Below are 12,034 nucleotides of genomic sequence, written 5' to 3' on the forward strand. Positions count from 1 at the left end.
ACACTTTTGGGCAAAGGAAGCCAAAGGAACTCTGAACAGTAGAGCACCAGAAAAGAAGGCACTCATGCCAGGGGATCCGTGGAAAAGGCTGTGCACTAAAATTAGGCACATGAGGATCATCCCTGAGAACACCTGCTCCAGATGGAAACCCATCTCCCACACAACTTTATCTTGACTACTTAGGCTGCTCTTCATTCTGTGTTCACACCCTGGGCTTATGAAGGCCTCTGAGGGGACTGAAAAACACCATCTTAAGCTGGTTTAAATAACAGGGCCACAGAAAAGAGCAGCTCTGGTCTCTTGCCCTGGAGCTGCAGTGTCCTATTGTCCCATATCATAGAACCATTAGGGTTGGAAAATACTTCCAAGATCATTGAGTACAACATGTGATGGAATGCCATCATGAGAATGACACCACAGCACTAAGTGCCATGTCCAGTCATTTCATGAACGTGTCCAGAGACAATGCCTCCACCATCTTGCTGGGCAGCCCATTCCAATGTCTAATCACTCTTCCAGTGAAAAAAGTCTTGCTGATGTCCAGCCTAAACCTTCCTTGGCACAGCTCAAGAACATTTCCTCTCATCCTTGTCACTGGTTGTGTGGTAGAGGAGCCTGACCCTCACCTTGCCACACTCTGCTCTCAGATAGTTGCAGAGAGTGATAAGGTCACCTTTGTGCCTCCTCTTCTCCCAGGCTGAACTACTCCAATTCTCTGAGCTGCTCCTCACAGGACTTGTGCTGCAGACCCTTTGCCAGCTCCACTGCCCTTCTCTGGACTGACTCCGGGATTCAAAATCTTTCTTCTCATGAGGGGCCCAGAACTGGGCATGGAATCTGAGGTGCAACTGCACCAGTGCCAAATACTCAGGAACAGTCGCTTCCCTAGTACTGCTTGACACTATTTTTTATACAGACCAGGATGCCATTGGTCTTTTTGGCCGCCTGGGCACACTGCTGGCTCATGCCTCCATTCTCCCTCAACCCTGTCCAGGTCCCTTGTTTCCACCCATGCTCTATTCCCAGCTCCACCCTAGCAGTGCCTCTGTGTAGGATACATTTCACAGGACTCCTCTTCAGAAAGTTAAGTAATTCTCAGATGAGGGAAGGTGTGGGTGGGAAACAGAATGTATCTTGAAGAAAGGCAGAAATGGGATGTGGACCAAAAAAAACCCCAAAAAAGCAGAACAGAGGCAGAAAAAGGCTGGTTCCTGTGAAGTCCTAGGACATCTAGTTAGTAAAACTAGGAACTGAACTTAGCCCTTATCTAAGTTGCAGTATCCACTTCTAATGTTGAGGTAACACTTCTGTATGAGAAAACATTGCTCCAAAGCTGATAAGGTTCCAGCCCAGATTCCTTAGCACAGAGAGAGGTGATTATGAGCCTGTCTCACAAAAGTTTGCCAGCTTCAAAACCTCGTCAAGTTTGCTTTAACTTTCCTAAAGCCATTCTGGGAAAGTGAGGCTTTCAACCTGCTTGGGACACCTTACCAAACCTGAGCCACCTCTCACTCCTTCTGGCACAGAGCAGATGCCATTGCAGGGAAATGAGGAGCTGTGCCCAGTGAGACCAAGCACAGCACAGCACAGATGCCCAGTGCAGGGAGCCCACAGCACTGCTTCCTTCTCATGTGCTCCATGGCACAGAAGCACCACACCTGCACTTGTGCTTTATGCAGTAAAAATCATCCCTGACCTGAGTGTAAATACAAGGCCTAACATTTTAAATAAACCTTTAGTCTTTAATAAATAAGACATCAGGAAATAAAGTTTTATTTGTTTAATAAATAACAACAGTATGGATTGAATTCAAACATCTGAGAGAAAAACATTCCTTTGTAAATGCTGAGCATTGTCCCAGACATTCTACAAGGGCTGCAGATGGCACACTGTCAGCAATTTTTTTTAGATAAACTAGGGCAGGAAAATCTTTGCATTCACAAAAGGAAATGCAGCAAACTTCAAGAAACAGAGAACCTTTTGAGCTTTTCTAAATGGAAATAAAAAACATGAAGTGATGTGGAAGAGAAACACCAAGAGGCAACAGGCTCCCTCTGTGGGTCTCCTTTAACCTGAAACTCAGTAAAGGCAGGTGCTAAGCCAAACCCACATCCTCCGTTTGATCCACTCGACTTGAAGAGAGGTTTGAATAATGGAACAGCATAGGTAATTGTGGAAAACAGACAACCAAAGAGAAGGACTTGACTGCTCTTGTTCCTAAATCTCAAGATTAACTTAAAAACCATGGGACTTCTATTAAAACATAAAAAGAGTGAGCTCTAGTTTTTAACATACCCTGATTTCTCAATTTACAGAGCATACAAGCACTTCCAGTATTTTTAACTTCCAATAATTTTCAAGTGCTTCAAACAGTATCTTCAATATCTTCTCCACAGTGCTGAGCCTTGAAACGTATTTCTTAAGTGAAGGCTGAGATCGTTGTTTAATCACTTAAAAATGAGAGCTGGGACATCAGCACTTTCGTATTTTAGGTCCTGTTTCACAGGACATCAAATACTATAAAACTCATGATAAACGTACCAGACTTGGCAACACAGCACTGATGAGTAAAGGAATAGCAAACCAGTAGCCATGTTGAAATAAGGTTTCTTTCCTGTAATATCAAGAGAGACCTTTCAACCTCTTCCAGTCCAGTGTTAAGGATTTTGTAATACGAGATAAACCTGGCAGAGAGTCATGGCATTACCTAAGCAGAGAGATGCCAACAAAGCTGAAGGGAAACCAGTCTGTGGATGAACCAGAAGATCTGGCAGAAGACCAGCTGGCTCTTCGGAAAACTTAGACTTGACCCTTAACTCACAGCCACTGATTTTTTTCTATTTTAAAACTTGATTTCAAGTCCATGTTTATTGCATTAGCCAGAGGTTACTGTACTGGCCTGCGCATTTAAGGCCACAGCACTGTTTGCAATCAGAGAGTATGAGCATCTCTGGTAGTGGCACTTTGTGCCAGAGTTGTTGGCGTGAACCGTAGGCAGGAGGAGTTCTGCTAATAACACATTATCAAACATAAAACAGTGCTTGTGCTTAGGTTTACTTTTCGAGACAGAGTAGTTACACCAGGGACTGCTACTTTATTTCCCACATTTCAGGGTTCTGGTATGTGTTCAGCTGATGCCCTGAATAGTAATCTGGAGCTATGCTTTGACAAGTTTAGAAAAGGCAAAGGGTTGCCGACACACTCAAAATAAAAGAGTAAAACAAGTGCCTGTGGATCAGAGCCAACAGGCTTGTCTTTGTCTTTCTGAGCTCCATACCTGAACAGCATCAGTTTCAGTCTTACCAGCTTGTGAACCTTGGCCAAAATCAATGGAGTTCAGCCTTAAGCAGGAGTCATGCACATAAATACTTCTCAGGATCTCAGCTGGTATGGCTCTGCAAGGAATACTGGATAAACTGGAACTCACGTTAGAGGGAATCAGTCAAAGGATGTGCCAATATACACGTGAACGGCCAAGGCAGCACATATTCTGTGATTTCTTAAGACATAAAAGTCCAATGGTCAGGCCATTGGACTGGATGGTCACTGTATGTCACTTCCAACTGAAACAGTGTATTCCCTTCTATCCTACTTGAAAAATCTGACTTAACGTCATGAAGATCATGACCCACTTTGGCTTAGGTTATCTCTAAATAATTCAAGAAGAGTAAAAGGAGTTTTGCTGAGCTTAGCATTAAAACCTTGTCATAGGAGAAATTCCAGTATTCAAAAAAAAAAAAAGTCACAGATACATTTTTGTAGAATGTGAGTTTTAGTTTACCTGCAGGGTCAAATTCTCCAGGTCTTGACTGAGCAAGACAAATCATCCCACTGCAGAACCTGATCCCAAAGAGATCATCCAAAATCATGAAGAACACAGAAGATACAGGTGCAGAAGAGATGGTTCTATCTCAGAGAAAAATGAGGGGAGTGACAAGAACCAGAGTGAAAATAGTGAAAGAGACATGAAGCCACCTGAAGAATATGCCATTATGTAATTTCTTAAAATAAATGCATGCTCCTCTATCTTTAGGAGATAAAATGACTAGGATAATTTAATATCAGCAAAGAATTTGGAGAAAGCTCCCCAAATAACTTTGAAAAGAAAAAGCCAGCACAGTACATCAAATACTATCCTTGAAAAGCAGAGGAGTTGCCAACTGAAGCAGAACCAACTGATAATGTTGACATAATTTTTCTAATCTGTGTTTGGAGCTCTTAACCCTTGACCAAAAAACCCCAGAGAGATGAGAACTGAAGTAATAAGCTAACAATGAAGTGAAAGTGGAAGAAGAAGGTGTGATCACAGATTAAGAAAGGGACAAGGAAAGAACAAAAGCAAATAAATTCTCAACAAACTAATGAAAGTGGGCCTGTAGCACAACCTGTGGCCTTTGAAACGAAATTCTAGTTTTCCATGGTTGTGTGGTGCTGCATATAAGGTTTTGCTTCAGTTAATATAAACATGTTACTCAAACTACTTCAGAGACTGAAGTTAATGAAGACTCTGCCTTGGGTTCAAACCTCTGTTAAAGTGCACAAGCTTTGACTTAGAAATGGATATATTCATCACCAAAAGAAGATCCCGCTAGAGTAAATAAATAAATTCAGACCATGATCTTGCATGTAAAGTAAGATGTAATAATAATTCTCTTTTATTTATCTTTATTTTACTTATTCAGAGTGAATTTGACACTGATGGAGAATTTGAGGTGTCCTTGAAGAAACTCTTAACTATATAAGAAGACACTTTTCTGTCACATACTTCTGCCTTCCCCTAGGTCCTAGGGGATCTCCTTGGCGTCTAGGAGAACTGCTGCGTGTCTGTGGCTTTTTCAACAATAGCTGTATTGCTGAGTCAAATAACAAAAGCAACAAGTAATTCTAGCTGTTACCACTTCTCTTCTAGAAACTGATTTATGACCATAAAAGTAATTCAAGATCAGCAAGGAAATAGTTATTGAATTGTAAAAGACTTGTAGTTGCTACACTGAACTGTAGCATCATCAAGAATAATTTTTCCCCAAGAATTTTATTTGCTGAATGTACTGCACTGGGTTGGAAAAAGTCACCTACTCCAATAAATTCAATTACAATTCAGAGAGAGAATTAGATAAGACAAGAGTGATGTAAACACCTTTCTGTACTGCTTAGAAATATTCAACCCGAACCTTTTTAGCATAAAAACCTGCAGTTTGCTCTCTGGCTGGTTCAACATTACCTGCTTTCCAGGTGCCTCTGGCATCTGCCTTTGCTGCAGGTGGGAACTACAGCACACACATCACAGACTCTGCACTTAACACTGCAGCACAGCAAACATTGCACTCACAGCCCAATAACCTGAGCCATCATTTGCAGTTCCTGTCTGCATTATTTAACAAAGCAGACAAGAAGAAACGGGCTCTGAGTAATTAAGTGCTGTTTGGCAGGCACAGTGAATACATAGATCTCCATGACATTAATTTAAAATGGTGGCTGAGAGTGCTTTGGCACTCTGCTTCATACAGATACAGCACAGTCCCGGGATCACCAGCAAGAAATGCATGCCATGGCTGCAGGTCAGTACTTTTCTCTGGCAAACCCAACCAGCCCCCTGGTGCCCTGTCTGGTACAAGTGGACTGAATTCCTCAGTAACAGGGGAACACCTCCTGCTTGGTGTGAACTGAGCACATGGTAAAGTTGCTTGCTCAGGGCTAGGTGTGCCACTGCCACCATTCCATCCTCTGTGCTCTGCCAAATCCAATGGAAAGAATTCGACCAGGCTCCTGTCTAGCCCCCTAAAATGTCCATTTCACTTTCTTTCCCCCTACACCATAGTAAAAACCAAAGAGACTAAACATTATTAATGTGAAAGCATTAGCAGCAACAGTGAAATCTCCTAATTTATACTTATGCCTGGTGTTACTCCATCACAGGTGCAGAATACAGCATTTCAACTTGTTAAATTTCATCTAATCATAGTCTAATGCTCCAGGCTATCTAGATCCCTCTGCAAGTCTCTTGTCCCTGAAGAGACTGAACAGCACCTCCCAGTTTGCTATTTTTTTAGCAATATTAACTAATTGCTAATTGTACATTTAACTCCTGTATCCAGACCATTGATAAATATATTGAACAGCACTAACCTTAGGACTGAACCCTGAGGAACACTCCTGGTGCTGGTCTCCAGCCAGATATAATCCCCTGAGCTCTACCCTTCAGCCAGTTCACCACCCAGCACACCATGAACCCATTTATCCCAGAGGGGCAACTTGCCCAAAACGATGTTGTGGGGGGCAGTACCAAAAGCCTTATTAAAATCCAGAAAAACACACCTTCCATCTTCCCTTCACCCCCTTGCAGGTGACATTTCCGTAGAAGGAAATCAGCTTACTTAAACAGTATATGTGTGCACTTGTTCTCCATTTGTTGTGCCTGTTGATCTCGCTATTTGAGTTAGATTTAAAACCTCTGCAAAGTCAGATACATTCACTTGTACCACAACACCCAAATTCTATCTACATATTCAATAAATTTAATAACATATTTCCATAATGTGCTGTATGAATACCTGGAAAGATAATGAGCTGTTGTTACACTTTTGTGAGCTGAAAGTTTACAGCATGAATGTATTAATGAATTAAGCCTTTTGATCAAGCAAAAAGAAAGAGCAATGGGCTGATATATATTATTCTCCTGCTTGATCTATTAAAAAATGGATTCATCCTTCAATCTGTTGCTTGGAAGACCATACCAAACAAACAAAGAGGGTAATAATGCAGTGTGGGATGAGCAGAACTAAATATCAAAATATATATGCTTCCACAGAGCCAAACACCCTGGCTAAAAAGGATGAGCCATGCGAAACAAACCTGAATTCCCATGCTGGAATTTTCCTTTGTCTCCTTTTGTCAACAATGGTCTTAGCCATAACAGAGAGCAGACTGCAGTGTGGTGCTGATACATGGGAGCATCTGGAAATGAACTTGTAAGAGTAGTCTAATTCCAGTTGGTCAGAGCATGGCACCAAGGATTTTATCACAATTCTCCTGTTAACTTAATTAAAAACTACAAAAACCACTCAGTGCTTCACAGAAAGCTGTCATCGGAAAACAGACTATTTTCTACTGTTAAGTCTCCCTTTCTGCTGAGACCTAGATCTTCCTGACAGAAAGCCTAATGCTGTTTGACACTCTTCTGGAGAAGAAGGCATTAGCCCACTCTGCCATGATCAGGTACATTTCTGTATCCCAGCTAGCTTGCTCAGCGTTTCCTTGGGTGTTGAGAGCTGTTGTTCTGTGGGGCACCACCCACGGTACAATGCAGATAAACCCCAAGTGTTCTCCACTCCTCACCCCTCGTGTGATACTGTACTTTCTTGATTTATGCATGGACAGTGAAAAAATCTGTTAGAAATTGAGACTGACAGAGGGTGGAAGAGGATAAGAAGGTGACATCTCCTCACTGTAATAACCAGCTTAGTGCAATGGCCACGGTCCCCCATTCAGCCATATATTTGAAAGCCAGAGCCAGTCTGAAATAGAATAAGTCCTCACAGGGAGAAGGACAGATAAGTGTATACTCTGAACCCATGTGCAGCCAACCTGACAGCAGGAAGAGAGCTGATGTTGTCTGTAAATGATGTATGAGCACACTGATGATGAAGGAACACTCCAATTAAAAACAAATCGAGAGGGAATATTCATCATGAGGCATTGCTAGAGAAGCCGTTAATTGCCTGAAATCTTAAAAACTAAAGAGTGAATGTGTGGGCACAGGATAACAAACCTGAGGATAATTCCAAAAAATAATTACAACCACTTTTCCCTTAGGGAGCTGTCAGGCTGAAAGTGCAGAAACATCTGTGTCATCTACCAGGCTTCACCTAGACAGAGGCCCTTAACTGATTCTTGCTTACTCCTTCAACTGAGGGAACAAACTCATTATTCTGTTTAGACCATCATGCTCCAACAAGCTGTTCAAGCTGCAATCTGCATCTTGAATGCTGTGCAAGACAAAAAAAAATGTCTGAGTCATGCCAGAGAATGTTTCACAGCAAAAAGAAAGAGGAGAAAGAATGCGTGTAAGAAAGAAACCTTCACAAAATAAGGGAATCTGGGGGAATAGCATCCACAGCAGGACTGAGATGTAATTAGCCCCATGGAAAACCTTCTTATAAGTCACCATGAACAGTACTCCTATGAATAGCCTTTATGGAAAGAATGTCCAGCGGTTAAAGTGCTAGCCAGGAACATGAGAGGCTCCTGCTTGTCCATCCACCTTTCATGTGAGGAGAGCAGGGTCACTTATGTCACTTATGCTCTCATGACACATTACAAAATAGGACTGAAGGTCATTCTATAAACTCTAAGCATGATAATAGTCTTAAAATCCACACACAGAGATGCTAACGCACATTTTCAAAGTAATACTTTCGTTGTCCCAGGCTGCTAATTAATCCAAACACATACTTCAGCTAACACAGCTTGCCTGATTCCAGGATAGCTCAATCAACACTAAGACTGTGCTTTGTTTCACGTGTAATTCGGACTTACAGAACATGCCTGGTGTCTCTCTGAATCTCATATCTTTCCATCAGTCAGGGATAGAAATCGTCACTGGCATCATGCACAAATGAATGAAATGTCAACAGTGAGGCTCTAAGATATTGTGACAAGGAGAAGGCTGGGAGACCTCTCTAAATATGACAGATGGGATGGATCTCAGTGCGAGCATGCTGGCTCCACATTCTGGGTTTTGTGCTTGCCCAGAGTGCTGATACCAAGGGCATCCTGCCTGGCTCCTCAGGGCTCTGCACAGGTCCCCCAGAGCCAACCCAGCAGCATGGCAGCTTCCCAACTAGCACAGCCACCACAAAGCTGCAAACAGTGCAGTTCCCTGTTCAGGTGACCATTGTTTGCCTGTCAAAGATGGATTTCTCTTGCAGGAGTGAAAGCATGTTACAACTCATGTGGCCAGCACACCAGCCATGACTTTTGTTGCCAGGTCAGATACCACATGCAGATGGTGTCAATAAGCCAGTTGTGAAAAGGACTTGGCTGTGTACAGCCTTCCAGAAACTTGTTGAATAGATAAGCTGCACTGGTAGTCTAGGCAAGCACCATCTTTTTCAGTCATGTCAGTAACAAATTTTCTAGAAAGGCTAGACTCTTCTGGGACGGAGGGGTAGAGTTACTCTGCTGACCCTAAGTTACCAGGGCTGGACTTCTCATCAGTGGAATATTGACTGCTAAAGTACCGCAGGCAACACACACGGTACAGAGGACACCCTCCCCAGCTACCACCGCACCCCTCTGCTGCTGCAAGGAGGGAAAATGTTCTTGAAGGATCAAAGCGTGACTTGGATTAAAATGTTTTATAGACACTGATCTAGGGGGTTGCCAGACTTATCACCCCTGACCAGATTCACCACAGCACTAAGACCCTCAAGAGAAAGCAGCTTGACAATCACATTTTCAACAGTAAAAAGCAATTTGCTTTAACAAAGATCAAGTTTTTCATGAGCAGGAGAGGGGCTTCAGCAAAATGAGCAATGCAAGCTGAAGCAGAAAACTGGAAGGCAAATTCTTAGTAAATCAGGCAGTAGAAGGCTGTAAACTGGTTCTTAATCCTAACTACTGGTGTCTGGTGCACAGCCTGAACCAGACCACTAGCCCTGGGAGCACCTGTAAAATTGAGTTCTGCAGGTGAAGATGCCTGAGAATCTTGTTGAGTTTTAAGGTTGGAGGCAACAGAACACGTGAGTTTGTGTCCAGCAGCAGAAATTAGTCTGAATTTTCATGGAAAGTTCATTCACATACAGAAATCAGGTATGTCTGACTGAAAGAGCTGCTTGGTGGAGTTTGAAGGGATGTGCCAAAGCACTTACCTGTGCACTTGGACTTTGTGGTTCTTTTAACACACAGTGGAATTGTATGAGCATTTCCTGTAGTAGCCCAAACAAAAGGCTGTGGGCTCTAAGCTCTTGATACTGTTCATTTAAACAACATCAGTCTGGAAAGTCCCAAGTCAGATGCTGAAGGTCAAGGCTAGATGTAACTTGAAGATGTTGATGTAAAGCTGCTTGACATAGTAGCCAAGAAAATGTGAACCCTTTTTAGCTCCCTGTTCTCAAAACCTGCCTCCATAGATAGCTAGTGACATGTGGGCACAGTCACTGTTTCAGCTAGCACAGCTTCTCACAGAGCTTAGAAAAACTTCTGAGTGGGGAGTACTGTGACCTGAGACCCTTGTGCTGGGACTGGCACTGGCTAGTGGATTAGGTTAAATGCTCACACAAGCCAAGTCATAGTGCTCCATAGCTAATGATTTCTCATTAAATCATGCCCTTCTGTGGAGGAGGCTGCTATGTTTTTCTAAGGAGGTTTTTCTACTTTTAAACCACAGAGTGATTTAAAAGGGGTAACTCGATAATGACAATAATAAAGGCATGGGAACTTGGTAAAGGCCCTGCATTTTTATAAGGCCAAACTATAAAGATATTTATAACAGTCAGTACCCTTATAATCTCCAAAACATAACCACAAACAACTGTGAAATTAATATGCTTAGGCAACTGCTGGGCTCAATCCAGTGCAAGTTTAAATCAATGGAGGGACATCAGGGACACTGGGCTGTGTCCAGAAGTGAGCAAACCAGAGAGTGGTGCTCCAGACAGCATTCATACAGTAGGCTAAGCACATCAGACACTGGCAGACCTGGCGCAGGAATTCTCACTGGCAAACCCTCAGTAAGGCAGAAATTGCCTCATTTTTGAGCTATTCTTGGCATATTTTTCAATACCAAACCTAAGGTCCCAAACCCATAACTAAAGCTTTCCACAGGGCTTAGTGGGTTTACCATGAGTCAGGTTTAGTATAGCATCATTCTCTTCCTTGTGAATCCTGTTAAATTGTTTCCACACTCTCATCACTGTGTTTCCAGTAAAGGTGGGTTAGGCACAGACTACAGGAAGCAAAGAAACAGAAATCTCAGTTGCCTGGCAGTAAAACATATGGATAGCTTCTGCAAACAGCTTAAATGTTTTGACTGCTTGAGTGCTGAAGGTCTGTACTTGGGCTGTTTCAAAGAGAACCAAACAAGAGAAAACCTCCACAATTCTTTGTTTGCCACTTATTCTCAGTGGAGTATGTCTCCTGAGATTTCTCTACTTCCACGGACATTTTCAGTAGATGCTGCATAAAGAACATCTCCCCCTGGATCTCCTAAGGGTGTCTAAAATACTTTTGTCTCTCTCTCTGTCTTGGTCCTTTTTTGTGCTCCCTGCTTGTGACTAGCTGGGAGACACTCCTCCTGCATATCTACATGCTTCTGACATTATCTTCTACTGACCCTTTCCTGGATAGTAAAGACTATCCCAGCTCGACAAACCAACTCTCAAGGATCCAGCAGGTTTTAGATCTGTGTCCACGTGAGGACAGAATATGAAGCTGATAATTTAAGGGAGCTGCCATGATTGTGACACATGCATGGAGCATAAGATGAGTTCTTGCTTGACTTAGAGAGGCAGTGGGATGATGCACTCTCAGACACACATAGAGAGCAAGACCTCCTGTTCAATTTGACTTCATCATGAGAGCACCACTGCTTCTTTCACTCATTGTCTGTCTTTCTCTAATAAATATGTAACACCCAGGTAGACAATAAATGAGACACTCACTGCACAAGGAGAATCCAAGCAACATGAAAATCTGTCAAAGGATGATGATTTAGTGAACATGAAATAATGATAAATATTATGTGCACAGAGGGAAATTGCCCAGCCTAGTGGTGAAGTGCTGTGCAGATACGGAACTATTTGGTCGCCCATTGAAGAATGTGGCAAACATATTAGCTGTAAGAGTTGCATGCCTTCCAACATCATCTTAACATAAACTATTAATTTCCTATTCTTTCCCTCTAACCTGGTAAATAAGGCTGATAAAATATTTATTAGGTAACATAAAATATGCACAACACCGCCTTTAACTGTGTGCTTGTCAGAGAAAACACATTAAAAAAAAGAAACAGCTTATGAAATTTTGCTAAAACACA

This window comes from Prinia subflava, chromosome 28 (assembly GCF_021018805.1).
Source record: "Prinia subflava isolate CZ2003 ecotype Zambia chromosome 28, Cam_Psub_1.2, whole genome shotgun sequence".
Classification (NCBI taxonomy): domain Eukaryota; kingdom Metazoa; phylum Chordata; class Aves; order Passeriformes; family Cisticolidae; genus Prinia; species Prinia subflava.